At 42.8% G+C, this 27941-nt stretch overlaps 1 protein-coding gene and 1 non-coding gene across 3 annotated transcripts in view; both read left to right on the top strand.

Moving 5' to 3' along the window:
• LOC126262510 (lachesin-like) overlaps positions 1-27941 on the top strand; it is a 971377-nt gene that overhangs the window by 481725 nt on the left and 461711 nt on the right. The gene's annotated exons all lie outside the window — the stretch shown is intronic.
• Positions 27043-27126, top strand: Trnas-gga (transfer RNA serine (anticodon GGA)). The gene is given in 2 exon segments: positions 27043-27082; positions 27092-27126. It is a non-coding gene; the product is annotated as a tRNA-Ser (tRNA).

Below are 27941 nucleotides of genomic sequence, written 5' to 3'. Positions count from 1 at the left end.
TCCCCCCACATACAGGGGACAGGCAAAATAATGTGAGCACCTGTACTTACTTGGGAATGGTTTATTAGTAAGGCATTGGACCCCTATTTGTCTGTAATATAGCTGCGATTCTTCTCGGACTACTGGCATATAATCATTGTACAGTCTCCAGTGGAATATTACGCCACTCTTCGATGAGAACTTCTAACTCCTGTAGTGACGAGGGAGGCGGAAATCTACTCTGGAGCCTGCACTCCAATATCTCCAGCAAGGGTTAGATAATATCCAAAAAAATGGTCCCCTAGAACTTAGAACTACTTAAACCTAACTAACCTAAGGACGTCACACACATCAATGCCCGAGGCAGGATTGAAACCTGCGACCGTAGCTGTCACGCGGTTCCAGACTGCAGCGCCTAGAACCGCTCGGCCACTCCGGCCGGCGATAATATTCAAGTCCGGGGCTGAACTGACCAGGAAAGACGCTGTGGTTCAGTTGCATGCTCCTCATACCAAGATTGTACTGTCCCTGGTATGTGAATGGGTACATTATCGCCCTGAAATATGACATTATTGTTGGGGAATAACATTTGGATCCTGGGATGCACCTGATCACTTAAACTATTCACATAATAGTTGGCTGTAATACGGCCTTTGACAGTAATGATGGGACCTGCAGAATACCACGATATGGCTCCCACACTATCAAATTTCCACCTCCGTGATTAATCGTTGGAATTAGGCAATCAGGATTGTGGGCTTCTTTTGGCGTTCTCCAACCGTATAGCCGTCGCGATGCTGAAAATAACGAAAACGTTGACTCACCGGGCTATATGGCGTGTTTCCACTGATCAGCCGTCCGGTATTTATCCTACTGACACCATTTTTTACGCTTCTTTGCGTTGGTTGTCGTCACTGACGGTTTCGGTATAGCAGCTCGTCTATGAATATTGGCTTTGTTGAGTTCTCTGCGGACATTGTCGATAGATACGGGGTCTCGAAGATGGCTGTTGAGCTCTGCATTCACTTCAGCCGCCGTAGTTTTGTGTTGTTTTGAAACAATTCGTGTTAGCGTACGACGATCTCTGTCAGTTAGTTTTGATTTGTGCCCACTGTTGCTTTTACACTATGGTGTCTTTCCAAGTTTCGTGTAGGCTGTCATGAATGTTGAAACAGTTGCTTTTGAAACCTTCAATAATTTGGCTGTGTTGGTTACTGATGCTTCAGCTAATCGGGAGTCCACAGTCTGCACTCTTTGGAACTCTGTTAGGTCTTTCAATGCACGTCGACCTCGGCCTCTGAAAGCAAATACGAAGTGTGCAGTACTCGTAAACAACCTGCACTGATGCCTAGTCCGTACTGAACACGCACAGATTGGCGTGACATATGTCTTAACCTGCGTTGTTGACCGTCAAGATTGGCGTGACATATGTCTTAACCTGCGTTGTTGACCGTCAAGCACAGCCATCCCATTACAACCACTGCTCACATTATTTTACCTATTCTCTGTACATCCAGCGAAATGGCCATAAAGAAAACATTCGAGATGTTAGAGCTAATATGGAGGTTTCGCAAATAGAACAGGAAAGGGGGGGATCAGTTAATGGTAACAGAGGTATCCACTTTCTCACACCACCAGGTGGGTTTCAGAGTGTTTCTGTAGATGTAGATGTAGATTTTTCCTATGGATGTAGCATCAGCTAACATCCACTCTGGCTGAGATAAAAGCAAAACGAAACGACGTAGGATTTTCAGACAGTCGCCTACTAATTGATGCGATTCTAACTTAGCCTAACTAATATGTCGCCTCAGATACTGGAGGGCACCGCACTCCGCGAAAGACGATTTGTGTGGTACCAATATTACTGATGTCCTGCCATTTTGCAGGAATAATTATAGACTTCCTTAACAGTGCATTTGGCGGATTTTAACTGTGAATAACTTAAACAAGAGGTCTATAAGGTGACGCCGGCCACTCTCGAAGACATTAAATGCTCTTGTGCCGAAATAAGTTGAGATGTAATTCAGCAGGCAGCTCGTCTGTTCGAAATTGCTTTGTAGCATGTATCATTGCCAAAGTTACACATTTTGAGCATATTACATCTCATAAAAATTAACTCTTGTACCGCACCTATGTTGTGAATTAGCCCTCATTTTGTACAGCACGGCACAAGTTGGTGGAACATCGACTCCTCTTGATGGGATAGTGACTCGCGTCGCTGTTTACTTGTTACTGTCTGCCCAAGTCCGACACTTGTTATACGTCTCCTTCGATGGCTCTTACTATCATTATAGGTGAAAGTATGGAGAAGTCGCTAAGATACTTCGACAGCTATAAGGGTTAAAAATTATTTTCATACGCCACTAAAAATGCCACATTGTTCTCCACAATTTACCGAAAATCGTTCCTCGATAGGTTTATTCGTTGTACGTACATTATTTCGCTACGTCTCCCTGTTAAAACGCACATAGCACTACAGTAATTTGGACTGATCTATCAAATCGTCACATAAAATTCCAATTAAAATTATTTTGTTTTTAATGAAAAACACACCGACCAGTTTTGGGTGATTTTGTCTACCCTTTGTGCCATAACACCAGAGAAAATGCGTCTTAAGACTACTAAGAGAGTCACCCGGTTATATCTGAGTCTCGAACTCACGCCATCGACTTTTTGAGTCAGCGACATTAGTCCGACGTCCGGGAGGCCAACCATCCTGCTACGTGCAAGTAAAATCGTGAACTATTTCGCAAGCTTAATATCCACTCTTAATTTCTAATGATTCATGGCTTTATTCTGAATAGAAGACTAATCAAAGCACAACGAAGGCAAGTAGGAATAATCGACCTTTAGTTGGAGAAGTTGGAGAAGTGTCGACCAGTAGAAGTGATTTTTACGAAGTGACCACCCAGATTTTTATACAAAATTGTTTATCAAAACCATGGAAATTAGAAATTACTTTGCTGATCACGCCTGTGCACCTCGATTTTCACAATTATAATTGTAATTGCACATCGTTCGACAAGCCATGATAGTTGGCGATCAATACCCCAGGTAAGACGAAAATAGTCGTCAGCGAAGCTCCCTCCGTCAATGCAGGAAGCATCAGTGCAGTGCGCTAACCGAAACAAATTGTCCGCCAGACTCATTAATCATTGGCTAGCTCAACTGTGGAGCCACTTTCGGAATGAAGGCAAGGTGTCCAGAAGATCGATTAAAGCCAGCACGTTTTCATCGAAGCTCGCTGATGCGTTCCCGCACTAATTACCGCAACCCGATAGCGATCCGCGGAGAATAAAGCAAAAGCGAGCAGTGTTCGCTAATTGCCAAGTTATCGGCAATCCAACCCGCACGCGAATTTTAGGTAATGATTAATTAATTAGCGAGTTTCTCCATTACAGGAATGTAGTCGAGTGCCGTAGCGGGAAGGCATGTTGACGTGTGTCTGTGAAAACTACTGTGTTTATATTTTCAATCCCTGCGATAATGGTTACTGGTGTAAGAAGAAAAATTAATTAAAACTTCTGAGTACCCTTCTGTGTGCTTTGAAATACAGCGCGTATATCGATCCGTCTACTCACCTCCGTTTTCTCATTTTTTTAATGGACGATCGATATTTTCGACAAGCTCGTTATAGCCTGAGACAAGGCTATTTCAGTTCCTTGAATATTAAGCTAAGAGTAGACAGTCTAACATCGATATTAGTTTTGAAACTATATGGAGTACAATCTATATTAAAGCATGTAGTTATTCTGATGTTTATAGATGAATTTTGCTCTGTCAGCATTACGACCATACATATGTAGCCACTCCCGTTCCAATATGGCTGGAATGGTGGTGCCTATAGCGTCAACAGTCCAGATCCCATGTTCCTGAAGACTGTAATTCTAATAGTGTGAAACCGATGAATGGTCTAACTGTGGGATAACCAATGGAGGAGCATGATTTCCAAGGAACTTGGCCACAAATGTGGTTTTCGTCTCGTTGCCTACGAAATTCGAGTTCATGTGGGGACCTACCTACCACAGTTCTTCATATCGCACTGTTCGTGAATAAAAAAAGGGACAGGAATTATGACAATACGTCTATTACTACTACCCATAGTAAGGTGGTTCACAGAGTATTTCTACGAATACAGAAGAAAAATTGTCAAATTATCTAGACACTTCTCACAAATCAATCGCACACTACATGGATCATTGATTTTGCTCACCTTTTACACGATTGTAGTAGAAACGTATGTATAATATTGTTTTAGTACGCAGCACTTCTTAAGCGCTTTTGCGAAGTCGAGGTTTACTTTTACGAATCTGTTGAATACAACACGACAGTGCCTGGATTCGAGCAGCGGCTTCAACTCAGCCATCTAGGGAGTAACCTAGATGTCTGTTCGTACTGCGTAAGCCTGTCGTCGTTTTTCTTCTAAGCCTCAGCAGGACACTTGTATCGCTGAGGTGAACCGTGTAAAGGAACAATAATAATGACAGTCATGGAGATAAATTCATGGCGAGATGTAAAAGATATTCAATAAGGAATTGTGATGAAATGTTATATATTCATTGACACTTTCAAGGATATGTCGCTGTAAAGTTGCTGGGCCACACTTGCTTCACATAATGTACACTCTACCGTGGAACCTCATGCATCCGAAATAAGCAGTTACTGAAAAGGCGGCTAGTCCGGAAACTCAGAAAAAAAAAACAGAGTGAAACTGATTAAATGCCATAGACACACAGACACACATGTTTCACGTAAGAACCCGAGTTGCAAATTATTTTCACATCTTGTGACTAAATACTGAAAGAAAAATACTTGAGTTTTATACACAATAATAATCATTAAGTTTCTATTGAGCGAACGCTATATATATATATATATATATATATATATATATATATATATATATATGTGTGTGTGTGTGTGTGTGTGTGTGTGTGTGTGTGTGTGTCGGTGGGTGGGTGGGTGGGAGGGCTGGTGGGTGGGTGTGTTTACTTACTGTCTGGAATGAAGTACGATGGGGATGGGTACTGTGTAGTTATGGTAACATTGTGGGTGATTAAGCACTGGTAATGCTTGACACATCTACATCTACATCCATACTCCGCAAGCCATCTGACTGTGTGTGGCGGAGGGTACCTTGAGTACCTCTATCGGTTCTCCCTTCTGTTCCAGTCTCGTACTGTTCGTGGAAAGAAAGATTGTCGGTATGCCTCTGTGTGGGCTCTAATCTCTCTGATTTTATCCTCATGGTCTCTTCGCGAGATATACGTAGGGGGGAGCAATATACTGCTTGACTCTTCGGTAAAGGTATGTTCTCGAAACTTTAACAAAAGCCCGTACCGAGCTACTGAGCGTCTCTCCTGCAGAGTCTTCGACTGGAGTTTATCTATCATCTCCGTAACGCTTTCGCGATTACTAAATGATCCTGTAACGAAACGCGCTGCTCTCCGTTGGATCTCTTCTATCAACCCTATCTGGTACGGATCCCACACTGCTGAGCAGTATTCAAGCAGTGGGCGAACAAGCGTACTGTAACCTACTTCCTTTGTTTTCGGATTGCATTTTCTTAGGTTTCTTCCAATGAATGTCAGTCTGGCATCTGCTTTACTGACGATCAACTTTATATGATCATTCCATTTTAAATCACTCCTAATGCCTACTCCCAGATAATTTATGGAATTAACTGCTTCCAGTTGCTGACCTGCTATATTGTAGCTAAATGATAAAGGATCTTTCTTTCTATGTATTCGCTGCACATTACACTTGTCTTTATTGAGATTCAATTGCCATTCCCTGCACCATGCGTCAATTCGTTGCAGATCCTCCTGCATTTCGGTACAATTTTCCATTGTTACAACCTCTCGATATACCACAGCAGCATCCGCAAAAAGCCTCAGTGAACTTCCGATGTCATCCACAAGGTCATTTATGTATATTGTGAATAGCAACGATCCCACGACACTCCCCTGCGGCACACCTGAAATCGCTCTTACTTCGAAAGACTTCTCTCCATTGTGAATGACATGCTGCGTTCTGTTATCTAGGAACTATTCAATCCAATCACACAATTGGTCTTATAGTCCATACGCTCTTACTTTGTTCATTAAACGACTGTGGGGAACTGTATTGGACGCCCTGCGGAAGTCAAGAAGCACGGCATCCACCTGGGAACCGGTTTCTATGGCCCTCTGAGACTCGTGGACGAATAGCGCGAGCTGGCTTTCACACGATCGGCTTTTTCGAAACGCATGCTGATTCCTACAGAGTAGATTTCTAGTCTCCAGAAAAGTCATTATACGTGTTCCAAAATTCTACAACTGATCGACGTTAGAGATATAGGTCTATAGTTCTGCACATCTGTTCGACGTCCCTTCTTGAAAACGGAGATAACCTGTGCCCTTAATTCCAATCCTTCGGAACGGTCACATAGGCTGTCCCACAGGATTGGCATGTTGTACGGGTAGTATCAGAACATGTTACAAGCGGTATGTGTGCGGATGAGCATGGCTGAGCAGAGAGTTAGGGGAGGAGGAGATGTGTGCAGCATATGTGTCATATGTGTGTGTGGACCAGTCCGCTCGCTAAATGCTAGTAAATCATTATTTTGTTGTCTCTGTGTGTGTCTTCGGCGTCAGCACCAACTTCATCAGCTAATCTATCATCACAATGACATTTTCTGTAAATGAGCAAACGGCAAAAATTCACCACCTGAAATCATAACTTTTCGTCCTTTATTACAAAACTTCCACCTTCATACAGAGCCAATTCAAAAACAGCACAACTCAATGTTGGCTTATTAACTGACACCGTGTCTTGATCCTTTTGTGATGGATGGATGAATTTAAATATACTGCTCTTCACAATCTACTGCTGCCGGTAATGTTCCTGGAGTGCAGCATACTAACAGTTTACAAAAGAATTAGTATCAGTCGGGTTAATGAAGGCCTTATAAACGAGGTTCCACAGTATTTGTGCGGCAGTTAAAGCACCAATGGAAAGCAGGGGGTAGCCTACTTTCCTACCTGCTGTGCTGCAGACCACTTTATTTCCATGGTACAAGAGATCGTGATGTTTGCCAACAGCTCATAACCGTAGTGAACCAAGCATTACTTGGAAGGTTACGGAAAAAAAGATAATGAGACCTGATCGAAGTACAGACGGACTTGTAGGCTGTCGACATAGCCGGCAGGCCTAACAGAGTTGTTCGATGTCTGGCACCCTCGTTGGGTATTCAAAGGAAAGGTCCTGTAAAAGTTTGAACCCCGATTTCTCGAAAGCGCTTGAGAAGTACATCATACTAGAGCAGCATTTGTTACATCTAGATGTGTATTACAAGCTTCCCTTCTCAGTCCACACCGCATTGACCTTCGGGCTGTCTCTCGTGTTTCTGTGGATAAAATGTGCTGTTGGCAGCCTAACATTGGAACATGAGGCTTATGAAAGGTTACTGTCTCAGAACGTCCCATCCAAAAACACGTCACTGCGATCTGTCTTGGTACCCTCATCAACAGGGTTTGTACTTCATACACATACGACATCATGTATCGTTTGAGAATGTCACGCACATTTGCTTTAGACACCTGAGGGTCGTCCACAGTCTACCGTATTCATTGGGTTGATATTTAACGAAACTGTCTTCCTCGAGCTGCTCAAGAAGTTTTTGCTTACATCACGCGTCTAATTCTGTGCTTTATAAACGTTTTATGTGTTCGTGAACTTTCTTTTCACTGTTTTTGTAGGCTTGACATTAGCGCTGCTATGTGACATTGTCATTGAACCACAGTGACGTATGGAAGCTCAGTGTATCCCAACATCACTTGTCCTTTTAGGTGGTTGGGCGCAAATCCCCCTCCCCCCCCCTCATCATCACACAAAAACAGTGTCAAACAAACTACTCCCCTATGGAATATCCGTCACGCTAAAACAACAGAAAGCAAGTCAGTTGTCTCAAATACTATCATGAAATAAAACACGATGAGACAGAAATCATAATGAACAGGCCAATTTATAGCGACAACCTAAGTACGAAGAATGTTGTAATAAACAGATCTTAAAACCTAACACACCAGGACCGAGGTTCCAGTTTAAATGAGGCTTTGGTGGCGGGAGAGGGGAGGGGGGGGGGGGGGGTTGAGGGCAGTGGTCTGACATTCGTTTACACACATCAAAAGAAGTTTCGCATCACCTCTTTATTTCGAAATTCTCAGCACAGAAAAAAAGAAATTGGCGCTGAAGCTTGAGTATACACTGATCAGCCAGAACACCATGCCCACCGACCTACTGTCGAAATAAACTCGTCCAGGTGACAGCAGCGCCACCTTGTGAGGAATGCGTTCTAGACAGACACACGCACGGTACATGCAGTATCAGTGAGCGTGCTGTCTTTGTGTAGAGTGGGGAATGCGCGTAATCTATTTGAGTTTGACCGAGGGCAGATTGCGATGGCCGAGACGCTCGGTGCAAGCATCTAGGAAACTGCTCGAGTTCTTCCAAGAAGACACTAAGAAACATGAAGCACCCACCATTCCAAATGAAAGAAGACTTGGAGGCAAAGTAGGGCAAGCCTACTAGGACTCCGCCATCCAGGGGTAGCGGAGCCCCTGCAGAAGCCCGGGTCGTCGGGTGTTCGACCAGTGCTACGCTGAGTGTCTTCAACATGTGGATAAAACAAGGAAAAACTACGTATAGACGTCGTGCGGTTGGGCTGCTACCATTCGTTACAGATGTACGCCGTAGGCTGAATAGACAGGTAGAACAGAACAGGCGCCGAACTGTGGCGGAAAAAATTAATATATGGGTCAACTTTTGTCTCTCAAACCCCACCCTATGGGGAGAGAGCGAGAGTTTTAGTTTTAGCGAATCAAAATTTACGAAGTAATTATTTTTTTTATTTATCCGTAACCATTTTCCACGCAAAAATGAGAACATGGATTTTCTTGAATTACAGCGCCAACTACCAAGAATCAAAACAAATGTTTAAGACAAAATGTACGTAGTTTTTATGTACAATCTGATTCTGCAATTAAAAATCGGGGTTCCTATTTTAAATTTTAAAGTTGCCTCCCACCCCACCCCCACGTGTCTGGGGTGGCGGGCTAATTTTAGCACCAGCAGATGTCCCCCTCGAAAATAATCAACTTCGGATTTTACACATTTTTGTCGTGTGACGCACATTTTTCGAGTTATTCTGGTTTGTCAACTTAAAATTTACATCTTGTATATGCGCATATCGCTATCCCCGACTTTTGTCACCTCAGTGAATAGTAGTATCTGGGTTCTCTACATGCCGACACAGACTAAAGATTAGTCAGTAATTTTAGATAGACTTGTAAAACGATTTTGAAGCAAGGAAATCTACTCGCATCTTATGCCCCAGCATTGAATGTCTTTCATCATAGCTCCAGTATTATGACGACTTTCGCATCAACGACTTTTATTACGAGCTTGCACTGCACACATTACATCTTCGAGCCACTTTTTTTTCTGAGAAACGCACACAACAGGAACAATGGTAGTATAATTCGTAGTTAGTCTACGAGCGAAAATAAGCGGAGCTAATGATGTGGAACATGAAACTGCCAGTGTGTTTACTTACGGCAGGCTGTCGTCTGCGTAGCGTCGCAGGGATCAGTGGACATTACGCGCGTGCAGCGAGGTCAGTGGGCGTGGTTAATTCCGACCGGCGCGATGGCTGAATTTGCTGCTCCCACCGCGGCACGCTGCCTGTACGCATTGTTAGCCTAATTGACCGAAGCGTTTAACGGCCCGAGTGTACTTATATACAGACTACCGCAGTAATAGCTGGACAACAAAACGCCCGATCAATCGACACAAATTACCGCCCGCGCAAAGACAAATATTATAGAAATGTACTCCGTTTGTTCCAAGCAAACGTTGGTAGAAAGAGTCAGCCTTTGCAATAACGCTTTCGTTTTCTTTTTTGGCACAATAGCTTGCTATTAGCAGTCAAATAACGGTAATGGGTAAGCAAGTCCGCCTTTGTGCGAGTCGTTACACGTTTTCTTCGTCCCTCTTTTCCGTCCACACGCTATGTCATACAGGAGCTAGAGAAGAGGCGTATATACAGAAACCAGCAGTTCTTTTACTGCACTAAGTTTTGAGTCCAGCACTGGCGATATCGTAAAAAGTATGTCCGGAGCTCGGACTCGAACCCACGGTAGTTGTCTTCAGTGAGCAAGCCCCTTACCAGGTGAGCTACAAATCGATTTCCAGGTATTGACGTTAGCTCAATCGACAAGGGCATTGCCCGCGGAAGGTAGATCTGCGATCCCTATCCGGTTCGCCGCGCAGTTTCATTCGTCAAGATGTTTCAAAACAGCAAAAAATGTACGACCAATCTTACGTCACACATTTCTCTCACATAACTGAAGATGTTTGATTTTAGGTGCTCAACTGGGAGCTCACAGGTAGCCTTACAGCATATTACGGTACGTGCATCGGGGTTGGAAACTCGTCTGTCCTTAAAAACGAAAGTGCTGTAATGTTTGCCCAGCTGTCTTCTCCTGAAAGTTTGATGATATCGACGCAAATATGTCGTACGTTATTGATAAAACAAGTTTTAATTACCTTCTCAACTACTAAACTCCACCAACCGTTTGGAAAAAAAATTCTGTCACCCAAGAAGTACTGAGATCAATGTTTCCACTGTGGCTAATTACGTATGCTGTGTTTGGTTTACCTGAAAGCGACTTTACTATGGTTGTTCGAACCTAACCGTAACAAATCTAGCAGCCATCCTCTGAACTGCTTCGATCTCTTCTTTCAATCCCAACTAGCACGGATCCCAGACACTGGAGCAGTTGTCAAGAACAGGTCGCACCTGCGTCCAACATGCGTTCGCCTTAACAGGTGAACCACTCTCCTTTAGCTAATGCGAGAAGGCTCTTCAAGAGCATTCTCATTGCCACTGTTTGTAGCGGATACAAAAGGAGGTAAACAATTTTTTCTCTTGTTAGTATTGCGTGCAAAAAACAAAATCAGTAGATTTGTTTACGTGGATCGGGTATTTAGTTTCTAGATGGCGTTTAAGTAGAGAAGGTTTCAGACTATTGTTAGCAAGAATGTCGTCACAAATAACAAACTGTGGTCTTGGGCAGTCTTTGTCACCGACATGTGAATATCAAACCTAATGTAATTATCATCGTATCTTCTTTTCTTTACACACTCTTCACTTGTCTCGGATTGACACACGTCACTAGAAGCTGAGTAACTTCTTGACACAACACTAACTTGCAGTTTTTTAAACCATGTTTTCCTTTCAAACTTCCACTTTTCAACCAGTTATCCATTTTATGGTGAACGGAAACGATTCTGATACACAACTGGCAGCTTACTGATTTTGCCACAAGGAAAGAAGAGGTAGGCTGTTGTTGAAAATCAAAGGCCTGCCGGCGGTACTGTTGTAAGTATTGTTAGAACTCAAAGAAGCAGTCAGATTAAGTTTAGATTGCGGTGAAATGAAATGCATTTCTCTCACAACGTTACATGACTCTAAATATTAGGTTTATTGTTGAACTAATGTAATATATTCCCAGTGTGACACGTATGCAACAAGGGGCATTATGAGATTAATTTAATTTTAAAATAATTATAATGATTGTTATTATCATTGTTATTATTATTATTATTATTATTGTGAGAATGTCGCAGAATATAAGGAAACAGTGATAGGCCTAAACTCGAAACCCAGCATCATGGAAAAGAATTTGGCGGACTCCCTGAAACATTTTGCCAACCTTCGCGAACAACAGTCTGGGAAACGATGGAAGAAGGTTATGGTGTTACCCGTGTAGGTGGGTAATATGCGTAGCTGTGCATTTCTAAGTGCAGACAGTGGACGTTTTTGTATCATACGCAGACGAATGCGGTCTCTGGTTACAAATATAACCTACTGTAAGGATTACAGATACGGCCGTTTACACAGAACCGCAATCAGTCTTGGGCATTACATAAAAGGTCGGTATTCACAAAATAATATTATAGAAGCAGTGGGTCCACGTTTTATTGAATGAGTTAGGGATTCAATGCCATAAATGCTCACGCAAGTATAAAGTACGTGCCGATATTACTATCCACGTGGACACACAATTCGAATCTGACCACAGAGGAACGCTATTTTTCGTTTCAATTGAGACTTGTAGCCAGTCCGAAGAATTTGCACATCCTAATCATGACACGCAACGTAAAAAAAACGCATATTCACAGCGCCACTTGAAGCCAAGAGCATGGAGCAATCTCATGCAACAACCTTAAAGCAACACGACGTGAAACGGGAGCAGCGACCACGCGTCAGCAAAGAGCAAGATGCTGCACCAGGAAGATGCTTTCCACCACACGCACCGTTACTGGATCGCATAACTGCATGGAAATTATCATTCATTTCGTTAAGGTATCATACATGTTTATGATCTACAATATATAATCCGTTTTTGGGTGCCTGTCCTGGACGTTTAATTGCAGGTGGCCCATCTAACGGCTTCCAGGGACAACAAAATGTTCATTTTCAATATTTCGCGTGATTATTGATCGGATTTAAAAATTTAGCATGCAATCGCACTCTAATCATTAAGAGTAAGTTAAGTTTAACACGATAAGATAAGATTACAATTAGAAACTAAGTATTTGTCATGAAGCTGATAGCGCTCAAATATTCTAACTTTGTTCATTCATTACTGGAAAATAATAACACTTAGCGACTTCCAACAGACTTCATGTATAGCTTCAGGCAAAACGTTTCTCGGTGACTGCTCCCGCAAGATGAGGGAAGGAAAAAAGTTTAGCGCTTATTACAATTTCACTGTTCATGAAGTCAGACTTGAGTATCTGCCATGACGTTTTGGTTTTTTACTTCTTTACTAGCTACAACGCTATTCGCAGCACGCTTTACAGGCAGTACCTACATATACCACTAAAGGCACCTGAAAAATTACATCACTGTACGGCACATAGTTCAGAGACAATTATACGTATGGAAAACTAGTTTCTGCTTACATTGTCGTGCAGTAAAACTTCAACACCAGGTGTGAAGCTTTGATTTGTCACTTCTCTACTACTAATGCTATTCGCAACGCACTTTGCAGACATATATCACTGAATGCACCTGCAACGTAATATCACTGTACAGTAAATAGCACATGAGATACGACGTCAGAAATAATGAGATGCACGTCTGCTTAAAATGAAGCGCAAACTACATTTCGTGTAATCACCCAGTATTTCATAATGAAAGCACTTAGCAGCTTCCAACGAACTTCAAACATAAGTTCAATCCTTTTCTCACATTTCTGCTTATCGTCAAAAATAATGGATTTAGAACACTATTATGGTTGTTGCAGTGCACTGGGAAGAACTCGTGACCGACCTCGACCGGGATTTATACTCGTACCACATAAAAACAGGCTTGTCAAATTATTTCGCGTTAACTTCTCCACGATTTAATACAACCGATTTTTATGTTTTTATTTTTTTTCCTTGTTAAGAAATAATTTAGAAAAATTAAATACGGTTCATAAAATTACGTGAAAAAAATTACTTCCTTATTTTCTTACCTCGAAGAACACTTAAAAATGGAGTGCACCATCATCATCATCATCATCTTTCTCCTCTGGAGCCGGCCGTTGTGTCCGAGCGGCTCTAGGCGCTTCAGTCTCGAACCGCGCGACCGCTACGGTCATAGGTTCGAATCCTGCCTCGGGCATGGATGTGTGTGATGTCTGACCTCAGGTGATAAGTCCCATAGTGCTCAGAGCCATTTGAACCATTTGAACCTCCTCTTCAAAGTCAAGAACAGTAGAACTGGAAGTGGATGGCAACGAATATAACTGCGTTTTCTTCTTGCTACGGAGCACATTTCCAGTAGGAACAAAATTTTTTCATGAGCTGCTGCTCTTCACACACTGGCTGGTAAGCAAACATCCATTCACTGTGGAAGTAACGAGCTTATTCCTTCTTTTCATTTTTTTTTAAGATTCGTCTTACTGAAAACTCTTTCGCATTCAAGATTTGAATATGGAAGGGATGAACATGAGAGCGCTAACTCAGCTAGGGCTGGGAATTCTCTCCTGCCAAATAAAGTTTTATGCTGAGTGTGTTCCCCTAAAGTACGTCCACTTCTGAACAGTTCTTAATATTCTCATCTATCTTTATGATAGGAAGTTTCCTCCAGCATCATCGATTTCTTGTAGATGCTGTTCCTTGGCAACTTTGAGAAAAGAGGTATAAGAGAGGGAAGTGTTTCTCTTTCTTCGTTTGAAGCAGCCATTTTAGGCATCAAAAATTGTAAGTAATGGCAATAAATTCTCATGAGAGTTATCTCTTTTTTCAGTTTAGAACATACTGTCTGTATGAAATCCCTACATCCGCGGTAAAAGTCTTTAACGGTATCCCGTTCATTATATATTTTTGGTTTCATAACTGCTGTCAGAACTTCAACTCTTAAATACATTTGGCCAGGGGCGGGCAGGAATTCTGCACGTGTGCGGTGCACATGCACGTGTGCAGTTAACAGGTGTTCTGCGTGCACACAGGGGCAAGCCGGCCACCCGCTTCTCTCCCCTCCCCACCATACCGTCTCTCCGCTTCTTCCTCTGTAATGCGTTTTGTTTCCTGGCCTGCTTTATTGAATGAAGGAATAAGGTTAGTAGGAGTGCCTGAAAGTAATCATCGTTTGAAAGAGTACCTATTACCTACGATACGTTTTATTTAATTATCACAGGTGGAGTTTACAATACGTTTAATGTCTGGAACAAAATTTCTACATACACACAAACGCAAACAGTTACGCAAATTTTCATTACTGATGTTTGCTCTTAACCGAGACTTATTAATTTTCATAACAGAAAAAAATCTCTCACAAGCGTATGTCGAGCCAAACATTGACATTATCTTCGCGGCTTCACGATGGAGACGAGGAAACTGGCTGTGGAAAGTCGTGATAAAAATCTCTCACACGTCTTGCCAAAAGGAACCTGTCTCTCAGACGAGAATTACGCTGTAGACCTATTAATTCCATTTGCAAACTGGGATGAATATCATCTACAGAAACAGCAGATTGTCTCGAGAACTATTCAAAACCTTGGGATAAGTAAGATATATCCCCAAATCGCTTGAGAAATTCCTCTTTTATTGCACTAAGAACGGCAACATAATGAAATTTATTATAATGGCGTTCAATATTAAACTTCCGCGGACCAGCGAGAATACTGTCACATATTATACATTTCCAATTTTCACGTTTTTGCACAGAGAAAAAATGATTCTCCCATTCCTTTTTAAAAGATAGCAAATCTCCAATTCGTTTCCTTGATTCACTGTGCATTTTCCGGTTATTGAAATTCACTACGTAGTGGTCGCTTCGCTTCAACGTCCGCAGCTTAGCCTGGAACTACACTGCGGCAACCTGCCAGCTGTCGCCACTGCTCCGTTCGACGATTGCACGCGAGCAGCACACGTGCAGCGCTGTGTGCTCATGAGCCGCGTGCAACGTTTGCCCGCCCCTGCATTTGGCTGTCAGCAAGAAACTTTGACCTGTTGTTGGGGTCAATGGCATCCAACATATTGGTTACGACATACTGCCGGTCCATTAAACAAAGCAAAATTTCCTTGAATTCTTCTACTATCATTTCATGTAGGTCAATAATAACAACATTACTACTCTGTAAATACTTATTCAAATGTGTGAATTTCGGTGAAACATAGGCTAAAATTAAGTTACATAATTGTAAGAAATTGTCATTAAAGGATATCAGTGAATTTCTTTGTGCCGCAACCAGCCTTTCCGCTAGGAGAGACGAAAAGCATTCCATTGTTCTAAACTTGTCACTAAAACGGCCCGCAAAGATAGCCATCTCGCCTGTGATGAATGCAGCAATATATGAATTTCGATATCTAAAAACTTTTAAAATTCATGCAGTTGCTGTCTCTTAGCGCTAGCTTTAAAATGGTTATGAATGTTCCTAGCTAGGTTTTCACAATGACTGGGACGACATTTACAAGCTTAACGGGCACAAATGTGAAGCAAGTCACATACATTTCAGAATAATTAGTCCAGGACATTTTTAAGTTAACTGAGTAACAACAGATTTTCTTGACCCCATCATAGAATTACAGCTTTCAGAAGCAAATCCTATAATATTGCTTTCAGAAACACTGTACTCAGAAAACGAAAGCATTATATTAGAATAAAGGTTTTTACGTGCTGCACCTTCGTTTGCCTTATCAAATTCACCCTGCTTAAAAATTTCGCAAGGATTCCAAACTCAACTTTCAATTTTATTTGTATTTTTATAAAAACATCCAACCACGACACGTGACGTTTTAACAAATTCAACGTCCGTTGACTCATCAGTCAGAACAGTGAATTTCGTATATCTCATTTTTTCTTCACGTTCGCCCTTATGTCTCTCTCCTGTCACGTTCTTTACGATCTGGGAACATTTAGTGTGACACAAATGTATAGCGTCGGCTACTTATAGAAGCAAGATAGTAGTTCTTAACTACGCCCTCCAAAAGATGTACAACACTGAAAGTAAGATTGTCTCCTGCCAAGAATGCTGCCAATTTAATCTCAGCAAAGTGAGCCTGATTACTTGAAGACACATCAGTTGTAGCTGATTTCACAAATGTACTCGGAATTGTCTGGCTATTAGATGACACTACCTTCTTTTGTCTGACATGATTTTCTCTTTTATAATTTGTTTTTAGCAGATCCCAATCCAGACACGAAAGTTAAGTTACAGATTCTGCATATAGCCCTTTCAGAGTTTGATTCATCAGCGAAAAACCAACTTTTAAACTCAGGATCAGTTTTACAGCCTTTTCTGTAATTTTGTTTTCGCCTCTTACATTTAAACACGACATCTGTAGATTTCTTGGGAGTACTTGGACCACTATCACTATCTTCTGATTCCACTGACACAATTTTGCATTACTTAACACCTTTTAAATCGCTCACCGTCCTCACCTGAGCTAACAAGTTAACAGGATCGTTTTCACTTACGAGGGTTGGAACTTAAATAGTGGCAACTATTTATTCACAGCCGATACAAAAGAGTTACGTGTTTGCACCTGTTACTGTCCTTCAAAGTAGTCACCAGCGTTGTGAAAAACCCGTTGCCAGCAGTGTGGAAGGCGTAGTATACCGTCAGCAGAGCCTGTTCTGCTGATGGTGCGAATGGAGCGGTCTAAAGTTATGGTGATTCTCGTGTACGACTCTGATGGTGTTATCCTAATGCATTACGTTCCTCCACGGCAGACTGTCGATGCACAGTATTACTGTTCGTTTTTGGAGCATCACATCGCTGGCAATGGGTTCTACACAACGGTGGTGACTTCTTTGAAGGACAGTAAAAGGGGCAAACATGTCACTCTTTTGTATCGATTATCAATAAATAGTTGCCACCAATTAAGTTCCAACTCTCGTATGTATCAGCACCGCGCTGGATGCAAAGTAGTCAATACGGTGAATTCCCCAGGGGATTCATCTCGGGGAATAACCTAAGCTGACTTACGCAGCTGCAGCGTAAAGAAATTGGGGAATCCCAAGGCTGGACAGACTAGAACGTAGGCGCTCAAAATCGTATTTGTGAACTAAATTGTCAAGAATTAAATAATCCATAAAAATTAAAATAATAAGCAAGATGAAATCTTAACAATAGTAAGCGTTTCAAAAGATCGTAAAATCGGCGGGTGATCCGAAGGGTGGCTCGTATGTCCATGCACCATCCTATACTATCGTTCATATACGATCCAGAAGATACGGTTGGCGACGCTGACGACGCGCCATGCCGCGAACCATCCGAAAATTATTCGCAACCCGCGTGATTGGCTCGAACTTTTCGAACTGCCTGAACAGTGCGAGGTATGTCACTCGTGCATCGCACAGAGCTGCGACAGACTGCCAGAGTATGGAAGTGCGTCCATAACTGTGGCTCTTTGACAGAGGAGTGAGAATCTGCACGCAAGTGACAGGAGTAGATGCAAACAGAGACGCGTTTCATGATACCTGAAAAATGTCACTAGAATGTTAGTGGCTCCACTCTCAGTGTTATCTTCCACTGAAATAAAAAGGGACTGATAGTGACTTGAGATGCTACTTAATGAAACAAAGATCAGCCGAGTAGAAAGAATAAGACTTCTGTCATACGTGAGTGGATAACCACTTATCAACGAACAGGGACTGAACCATCCATTTCTCTCCCCAACGCTTTAGATAGCAAGCTGACACCTTAGAAAATTTTAAAACGTGTCGCACTCTGCTACTGCTGTTGTAGCCTAAGATGGTGGACAGCTTTCATGGCTACCCTGAAGTCAGCACATGAGACGCACGTAGCTAAAATATGTTGTAAAGGAAGTGGTATTCCGCAAGCTTCTCGTACTGAAAGATACCGCCAGGTGAAGGAACTGTATTTCGGTCGACAATGTCGTATTCTTAATATGGTGATCATCAATTCCTTCCATACGTGTAGCAGGCATGAGGTTCGACACACCCACATAGAAGAAGCAAATACACTGATGGAAAAGAATCGCAACTCCGAAAAATAATTAACGTAAAGTAATGGATATTCGCGAAGACACCTGTCTAGGTAACATATTTAAGAGATTAACATTGCAAGATCACAGGTTAATGTAAGTAGAATACAGGCCATTGCAAATATAAATACTGGTACATTAATAATCAGTGCAACAGTCAGAATGTTTAATTGCACGCAAACGTGCATGCATTGTTTTGTACAGGCGTCAGATGTCAGTTTCTGGGATGGAGTTCCATACCTGTTGCACTTGGTCGGTCAGTACAGGGACTGTCAATGCTGTTTGTGGATGACGCTTGAGTTGTCCTGCAATGATGTCCAATACGTGTTCGACTGGAGACGGATCTGGTGATCAGGATTGCCAAAGCAACATGTCGACACTCTATAGAGCAGGTTGGGTTACAACTGTGGTACGTGGGCATTATCCTGTTGGAAAACACCCCGTGGAAAGCTGTTCATGAATGGCAACACAACAGGTAGAATCACCAGACTGACGTACAATTTTGCGGTCAGAGTGCGTGGGGTAACCAACAGAGTGCTCCTGCTGTCACACGAAATTGCACCCTGGACCGTAACTCCAGCTATAGGTCCAGTGTGTCCAGCTCGTAGACAAATTAATTGTAGGCCTTCAACTGGCCTCCTCCTAATCAACACACGGCCATCACCGGCACCGAGGCAGAACCCGCCTTAATCAGAAAACAGAGCAAACTTCCACCCTGCCCTCCAGTGAGCTTTAATTTGACACAGTTGAAGTCGCAAATGGGAGGTGATTTACCGTCAGTAGAATGAATGCTACATGGAGTCTATCTCGGAGCTGTCCTAGAAGAAAGCGATTTGTAACAGTTAGTCGTATCACTTTGATGCCAACTGGTGCTCAGAGTGCTGCTGAAGATCCAGTTACGATGAGCCAGAGCCACACGCCGAACACGATGGTCGTCCCTCTTGTGTCACGTGCCCGTCCGGAGCCCAGTGTTCCTCCGACCGTACTTTCCCGTGACCGCCGCTGCCAGGAATCACGTGCAGTGGCTACATTACTGCAAAGACTTTCTAAAGTATCGCAGAGGGAACATCCAATTTCTCATAGCCCTATTACGCGACCTCGTTCAAACTCAGTGAGGTACTTACAACGACGTCTTTGCCGCCTTAAAGGCATTCGTTACTAACATCAGATCACCACCTCAAATCTCAAAGGTATTAATCGCTCACAACCGTACGGCGTGTATTTAAAAATGGTTCAAATGGCTCTGAGTACTATGGGACTTAACATATGAGGTCATCAGTCCCCTAGAACTTAGAACTACTTAAACCTAACTAACCTAAGAACATCACACACATCCATGCCCGAGGCAGGATTCGAACCTGCGACCGTAGCAGTCGCGCGGCTCCGGACTGAAGCGCCTAGAACCACTCGGCCACCGCGGCCGGCGTGTATTTAAAGCAAACCTGATTTGCATCCTTACAGTGGTGATACTAGCGCCCTAAGATGCTTTATTTTCATGTTAGAAACCATTTGTTACAATTCTTCATAGTTGATTGACCATGGGTAGAGCTGCCATACGCCCGTATTTCCCCGGATTGTAGAGCGTCTGCAGGCGTTCTAGCAGGTTTTTATAAAACTGTCTGAAGAAATTCGATCGATTGCCAATAAATATATTTTAACAAATCTTCGTTAAGATGCAGTAAATGTGGTCTGACGCTAGCTAGTTTCGGTCGTTTTATATTTAAATTACAGCGGCAGGCACACTTGCGCGCTCCCCTGTCCACATATTGTCCATACTTCCTTATTGAGAACAATGAGAAGCGACTGACAATCAACGATCGCATGGATCGTGTAACTGTATCCCCAATCTAACAGTTGTGCGCAGGCAAACGAATTGTGCAAGTGTACATTCCACTCCAGACCTCGGTGGGGCAAACATATCATCCCGATACTGCAGTACACCGACTTGATGTAAATTCGCATAATTTATAATCGTTAAAAGGTTTTAAATCGTCATGGTTTTGGGTCTGCGTGACGTTAGGAAAATAATTCGATTGGACCCAAATGTCCAGGATTTTCAAGTCTTTGCCCAAAGTCGGGCATTTAAGTGATGGCAGCTTCAAAATGGCTCAAATGGCTCTGAGCACTATGGGACTCAACGGCTGAGATCAAAAGTCCCCTAGAACTTAGAACTACTTAAACCTGACTAACCTAAGGACATCACCCACATCCATGCCCGAGGCAGGATTCGAACCTGCGACCGTAGCGGTCGCGCGGCTCCAGACTGTAGAGCCTAGAACCGCTCGGCCACTCTGGCCGGCGATGGCAGCTTCAATCATGGGAAACACAAAGGCACTATTAGCAGCTGATTTTCCCTCCCTGTACATTTCAGCGAACAGTTTTTTCAACAATGTAACAACCTTAACTTAGTCAACTGTATGGTTACCGCACAAGATAATAGTCATTATCCAGACATCTTTGTGCCATGTGTCCTGCCACTGTGTCAGTTCAGTTGGTACCCAAGAAATATGGCAGCTTATTGTTCTAAACACAAATATTGTTTCAGAATTTAGTGTCGATTCAGCAATCTAAAAACAGTCGGCATCACAGTATTGGAGTCCTTAAATCTTTATTCTATAAAAAGTATTTAGCTTATTACCGAGAAGCAGAGGAAAATATATAGGTGTTAACCGACCTTATATCGGTTTATGTACAACTCAGTTTTTTTTTGTGTTACTTAGACTTTCACAATTTCATCCCAACAAACAGGTAAACAAAACGCCTTCGTCCCACCAAACAGGTAAACACGACGCCTACTTGAATCAGAAGCAATATATCTCGAGACTGACAGCTTAACACCGTTTATCACGGCATGGCCACTGCTGACGAATGGAGTAGGTGTGAAAGGCAGGCTTACAATATCTGTTACTGACAGGCCAACTGGCTGTTAATCAAACGGAGAAGTTGAAGTCACCGTTGCTCCAACATTCAGAGAATCAACAAAGGCTCTAGATTGATGTAGGGTTTGCTGGCAAGGCCCTTGTTCCGTCTTGTTAACTGCTCAGAGCTGACGTACTAACAAATGGCGCTGAATCCACAAACAGGCTGTCGAATATGCATTTTGTTTCCGTGAACAGGAAATGCGATCTACAGCGAACACGTTTTCTATTGAATAATATTTTGCCGTTATTCTAGATTTCGTTGATTGGAGGCAACATAAAGCCGGTGAAAAATTCCCTTTTAGGATATTACACAGGTATTCAGTTATTAGGTAACGTATTAAGCAAGTCACAAAGACATTTATGTAGGAACTGTAATGAGGTACGGTAATGCGCTACGGTCATATTTCTATGGAGGCCATCTCGCTGCCGGATTTCGGTTACTATTGATAATTTGGTGTACAAGCCAACAATGACATTCTATTTTTTATAATGTCTCATTTTAGTTACATTACATGGAAAAAATTGCGAAACAAAGAAAGAGATTTTACCGTATCAAAAGCAAATCATCTGCTTTAAGAATTCAGAAACTGTTTTCCTGATAAGAAGTTTTCGAATTTACAGCTGTAGCGTCGCCAATCCTTTCATGGTATTCAACGAAATGTTGTGAAATCCGATAATTTTCGTTACGGTCAGTGGTCCCCGTGTGCCTAGAAGCTTACTCCGTCTATCATTACAACAGTGGACGTGTAGGCACTTTGCATTTTCTAAAATTAATTATACGTGTTACCGGCAGACCAGATGGTAATTTGACTAACGAAAAAATCAGAGCTCCTGTGTGTAAATGTGAAAGAGTGAACGGGAACTGTCGTTTGATGTGGCGATTCTTAGCAAAGTTCGTGTTCCGAAAAAACTTGATATCTTGCATCACTCCAAGTTAACCAGCATTGAAGTTAGCCAATCAGTCTGTTGCCCGCGCAGATTCAAGAGGCGTGCCAGTTGCAATTAATGTCAGTCGTTCTCATAGTGTCGTTGATAGAGCACGAGACTTCCCAGCCTTTGGATCGGGTTCGATCCTAAGTGCCAGCCCGTGTGCGATTTTTGTATCGCTCTCTTGTTCAGTTTTGGGAAGCTGTACGACGGACACGTTGGATACACTCGAATCTCTGTCTTCTACAATTTTAACCCTCTACAGCTCCTTCTAGTACTACTGAAATTATTCCCGGATGTCTTAACAGACATCGTATCATTCTGCCCCTCCTTCACGTCAGTGTTTTATGCATGTTCCATTCTTCGCCGATTCTCAGGAGACTCTCGTCATTCCTTGAGTTCACCTAATTTTCAACGGTCTTCTGTAGCATCACAGTCACATTTTAAATGGTTCGTTTCTCTTCTGCTTCGGTTTTCCTACAGTCCGTGATACCCTACCATACGATTCTGTGATCAAAACGTACAGTCTCACAAATTTCTTTCTCAAATTAAGGTCTCTGCTTGATACTAGTAGTTGTAACCTCCTATTTTCATGTGCTAGTCTCCTTTTTATGTCCTCCTTGCTTTGTCGCTTATGGGCTATTTGGTTCCAAGGTAGTAAGATTGCTTAACTTCCACTTTGTTATCAGCAGCTTTGATTTTAAGGTTCTCGCTATTCTCGTTTCTGCTACTCCTCATTACTTTCGTCTTTCTTCGGTTTACACTCAGTCCACATTCTTTACTCATCAGAATCTTCATTCCATTCAACAGATCCTGTAATTCTTTTTCACATCTACTGAGGATAGCACAATCGTCTGTGAATCTTTTTATTGACCTTATATTTTGATCCCACTCCTGAACGTTTCCTGTATTTCCGTCATTGCTTCTTCAATGTACGAAATCAACAATAGGGGCGAAAGACTGCGTTCCAGTCTTTCTCACTTTTTAACTTTGATTGTACATTAAAACGAAGTTCGTTTCCTTACTACCACGCTAACTGAAAAAATACGGAATTAAATCCATTAGTTGCATTTTATCATTGCTTTGTTGATGTATGTATTTAAGAATAGTACGAACTTAATCTTCGCATGAATTTACCATAGCGCCGTCTGTCGTACATAATACACTAACACGGACCTCGATAACAGACAGCGCCACTGACTTCCGCGAACTCTTTTATCTCTAAGCTTCCTTTCACAGGGCACGGCCGTTTCCTCCCCCGTCTTTCCACTATTCGGGCTTTTTCTTCGTTGTAATGACCTTCTCGTCGACGAGACGTGAAACTCTAATATTTCTTATTCCCTCCTCTGCACTCACTGAAATCACACACTGCAATATCAATACTATAGCATGAAGGTGCCATGCAAATGAGAAACTGCCACGGAGTTTACTACATGCTTGAATATGCAAATAATATTCTTTTCAACCCAAGGGCAAAAAGTGTGTAGAGGAAGACTACACAGCAAGTTTCCCCTTCAGAGAACGCTTATATTTTTTGATGAAGGTCGAGTTACGCCACGTGTCAGAAGGATAAACGTCGGTCAACATTTGTCTGAATTCGAGAGCAGAGGGATCGTTGGCTATCGAGAGTGGTTGAAATGGCTCTGAGCACTATGGGACTTAACTTCTGAGGTCATCAGTCCCCTAGAACTTCGAACTACTTAAACCTAACTAACCTAAGGACATCACACACATCCATGCCCGAGGCAGGATTCGAACCTGCAACCGTAGCGGTCACGCGGTTCCAGACTGAAGCGCCTAGAACCGCACGGGCACACCGGCCGGCTATCGAGAGTAGTGTTTGTCGTTAGTACTGCTCGCGTTTTTTAGAATACCTCGACTGTCATGCGAACATCTAATCGATGGATTCATGACGGTCATGTACAACGGCCCTGCAGAACCCAACGGCACCACGCGACTAGAGCCCGAGAGGGTTTCAAAAAATAGTTCAAATGGCTCTGAGGACTATGGGACTTAACATATACGGTCATCAGTCCCCTAGAACTTAGAGCTACTTAAACCTAACTAACCTAAGGACATCACACAACACCCAGTCATCACGAGGCAGAGAAAATCCCTGACCCCGCCGGGAATCGAACCCGGGCGCGGGCGAGAGGGTTTGTTCGGCTGTTACGAACCTTGAGCCAGAGAATGAGCTTTGCTGCAAGACGTGTACCCATACAGACTGGATGGGGACTTCTACAGCATAGCTGTCTGCCTACATGGCGAATATTGTTGTTGCTAAATTTTTCAGCCCAGGTTTGCCAACAGTGGTTTGTACAACAACAATGTCTCCAGGAGGGGCTCCACGTAGCCTTTTACTAAGACGAGTCCCGATGCCGTGTACACCATCACGATGAACTTAGCCTTCTGTGGAGTCTTTAGTGAGAACGAAAGTTGCCAGACTGCATTCGTCATCGTCACAGGGACCCAGCAGCTTGGGTGATGGTATGATGTGCCATGAGGTACACAACACGATGACTTCTGGTTCACCCAGCTGTCTGGGCAGCAGGCGCTACATTTACGACGGTGTTTGTGCCCAGTACTACAGGATCCAGGGACGTTATCTTCCAACAGGATAACGAAGGCCCGCACGATGCAAAATTTCGATACAAGGTGTGATTGACTGTGCCTTGGTCAGCATCTGCTCCATATCCTTCACCACTCACAAGAGCAACAAACTCACGCATAATGTGTGAGTACCCTAGCTGGCATTTTCCCTAGATCTGTTGCCACAGATAATATGTAGTCACAGGTTGCCGAGAGACTGGCAGGCCAGCACTCTTCAGCCACTACAAGTGAAATACTTTGGCATGGAGTTCAAACAGCACAAAATAAAGTACCCGTTGGAACTAACTCATTAATTATTATTTTTTTAAACACCGACCAACGGAATTTTCCATGACAAAGACAACTCAAATTTAACCTATTCATTTACTACCCACAATATACAAGCCCAACGCAATCTGACTGCTATACATTGCCAACATGACTTCCAACAATTAACACAAAATAATGGCCCTGAGTTGCAAGAAATCCTAACAATAATACAAATCCAAAAAATTTGAAATTAAAGAAATATGAAACTACCTCCAACTCTATTAATTGCCTAAACTCATTTCAATCACGAATCCCAATAGTGGAAACCCCATTATTTTTCTTATGTCACTTACCTCACAGAAAATCTTCATAACACAAACTACAGCAGTAACAGCAAGTAGCATCAACAGCCAACTAAATAGAAAGATTCTAACTACTATAAACTGTAGCTACTAGGAGGCATACGGTTAGCAAAAAGAAAGGGTTTGTTGAAGAGCAAATAATGTATTTAGAAAATTTTACCTATTTCATGTGACATCCAGTTCCAAAAAATTTATATTTGTCAATAATTCCACTGCCCAAAAATTATCAACAACATTCATAACCATACATTTCCTTGCATATTTTCTTATAAACATATCGTTTCATCTCACTTTACATTGAGTGTCCTACCAACACAGAGTCTCCACTAAGAAAATCATGTACATACACTTCCCTGTCCACTCGCTAACTGTTAATCCGTCCAACCACAGAATCTCTTGCTGAGGGCGCAGAGCGCTGTCAGCGATATTAACACAGTCTATAGCGCTGCCAACATACAAACATGCTACTTACACCGTATCTGTGATTCAAGCTCACCTCAGTTCGGTGCTGAACCATTGTTACTGGCAGGGATAATAGCTGTGTGTACCAAACTTTGCAGCCCATATACTTCCCAGTCACCTAAATGTAACCATACGTTCTGTCTGGAAATACTGTATATGCGCAATATACAAAATTTCTTTATTTGCGTTCCTATTTGGTGTTACTACAGTCTAAGACCAAATAAACGACTAACCATGAAGGAATTATTCGAATGGGATGGAAATCGGTAGATGATTACAATTTCAAAAAAATGGCATAATTTATTCAAGAGAAACAACTCTACAAATTGAGCAAATCAATAACGCGTTGGTCGATCTCTGGCTCTTTTGCAAGCAGCTACTCGGCTTGGTGTTGAATGACAGAGCTGTCGGATGTCGTCCTGAGGGACATCGTGCCAAATTCTGTGCAACTGACGCGTTAGATAGTCAAAATAACAATTTGGTTCTAAGGGAGCAGCCGATTATTCTCCAAACATTCTCAATTGGGGAGAGGTTCGGCGTCCTTGCCTGCCAAGGTAGGGTTTTGGCAAGCACGTGGATAAGCAGCAGAACCTCTTGCAGTGTGTGGGCAGGCATTTTTCTTGCTGCAATGTGAGCTCAGAATGACTTGCTATGAAGGCAATAAAATGGGCTGTAGAATATCGTCAACGCGCTGCTGCACTGCAAGGGTGCAGCGGATGACAACCAATGGTATCCTGCTATGAAAAGAAATGGCATCCCAGACCATCACTCCTGGTTGTCGGGGCGTAAAGAGGGCGACAGTCAGGCCGGTATTCCACCGCGGCCTGAGGGCGTCTTCAGACACGTCTTCGGCCTGGAATCTCATTGTAACTTTTCATGCTTTCCCGACGGATCTGTTGCAAATACACTTCTCGCCTTTGCCGCCGGATCGTATTGCGTAGCTCGCACAATATTTCATCGATGCAACTGATCGACATAAGCCGGCCTGAGTGGCCGAGCGGTTAAAGGCGCTACAGTCTGGAACCGCACGACCGCTACGGTCGCAGGTTCGAATCCTGCCTCGGGCATGGATGTGTGTGATGTCCTTAGGTTAGTTAGGTTTAAGTAGTTCTAAGTTCTAGGGGACTTATGACCACAGCAGTTGAGTCCCATAGTGCTCAGAGCCATTTGAACCATTTTTGATCGACAGAATCAGGTGGCGGTAGCAGCTTCTGTCACTGCTGCAAGGCGCGACTGATGATAAACGCCCGGCGGCGTCGAAATTGATCATGCCGGAAGCAGGCATTACGCGTGCGTCGGAAGACGCAGGCAACTGCGCTACCGGCCACTGCCCATGCGCGTCACGCGTTTGCTCAACTAGTCTGCAGCGATTCAGTGCAACAAGCTTTAACTCCATCACAGCTCGGGCGACGTGAAGCTGCCAAAAGTTTCATTTGAGACACGACTCAGGGATCCACAAAACGACGAACTAAACACTTTCGGCGCGTTCCAACTTCGGTGACACTAGTTGCATGAGTTTTGAGATTATGTGTGTTCGTAGAGTGCAGACAAACTGAAATATGAAGTGGGGAACGGAGAATAACGTTCGCGTTTTGGATATCCATGCTTTGTATAGCTGTTTGTGTGATTTCAGTGACGCTGATTACAAAAATAAGCAACATATTGCTGCCGCTGAGACCGCCATGTGCGAGCGTAGCATAGATGGTTTGACTGTATCTGAGTTGCAGGGCAAAATTTATTGAGTTAGGAGCAGATATACAACTGAATTAAGAAAAATACAAGCAAGTATAATTCTAGCTGTGGCAATGCTCTCGTCTGCAAGATTAAAACCCCATCGTTCGAGTTGGCCAACTATTTGTTAAGGAATATTGTTGGCAGGAGA

This window comes from Schistocerca nitens, chromosome 6 (assembly GCF_023898315.1).
Source record: "Schistocerca nitens isolate TAMUIC-IGC-003100 chromosome 6, iqSchNite1.1, whole genome shotgun sequence".
NCBI lineage: Eukaryota > Metazoa > Arthropoda > Insecta > Orthoptera > Acrididae > Schistocerca > Schistocerca nitens.
Note: the sequence above shows the minus strand (reverse complement) of the source record. Positions and strands in the feature narration are given on the sequence as shown.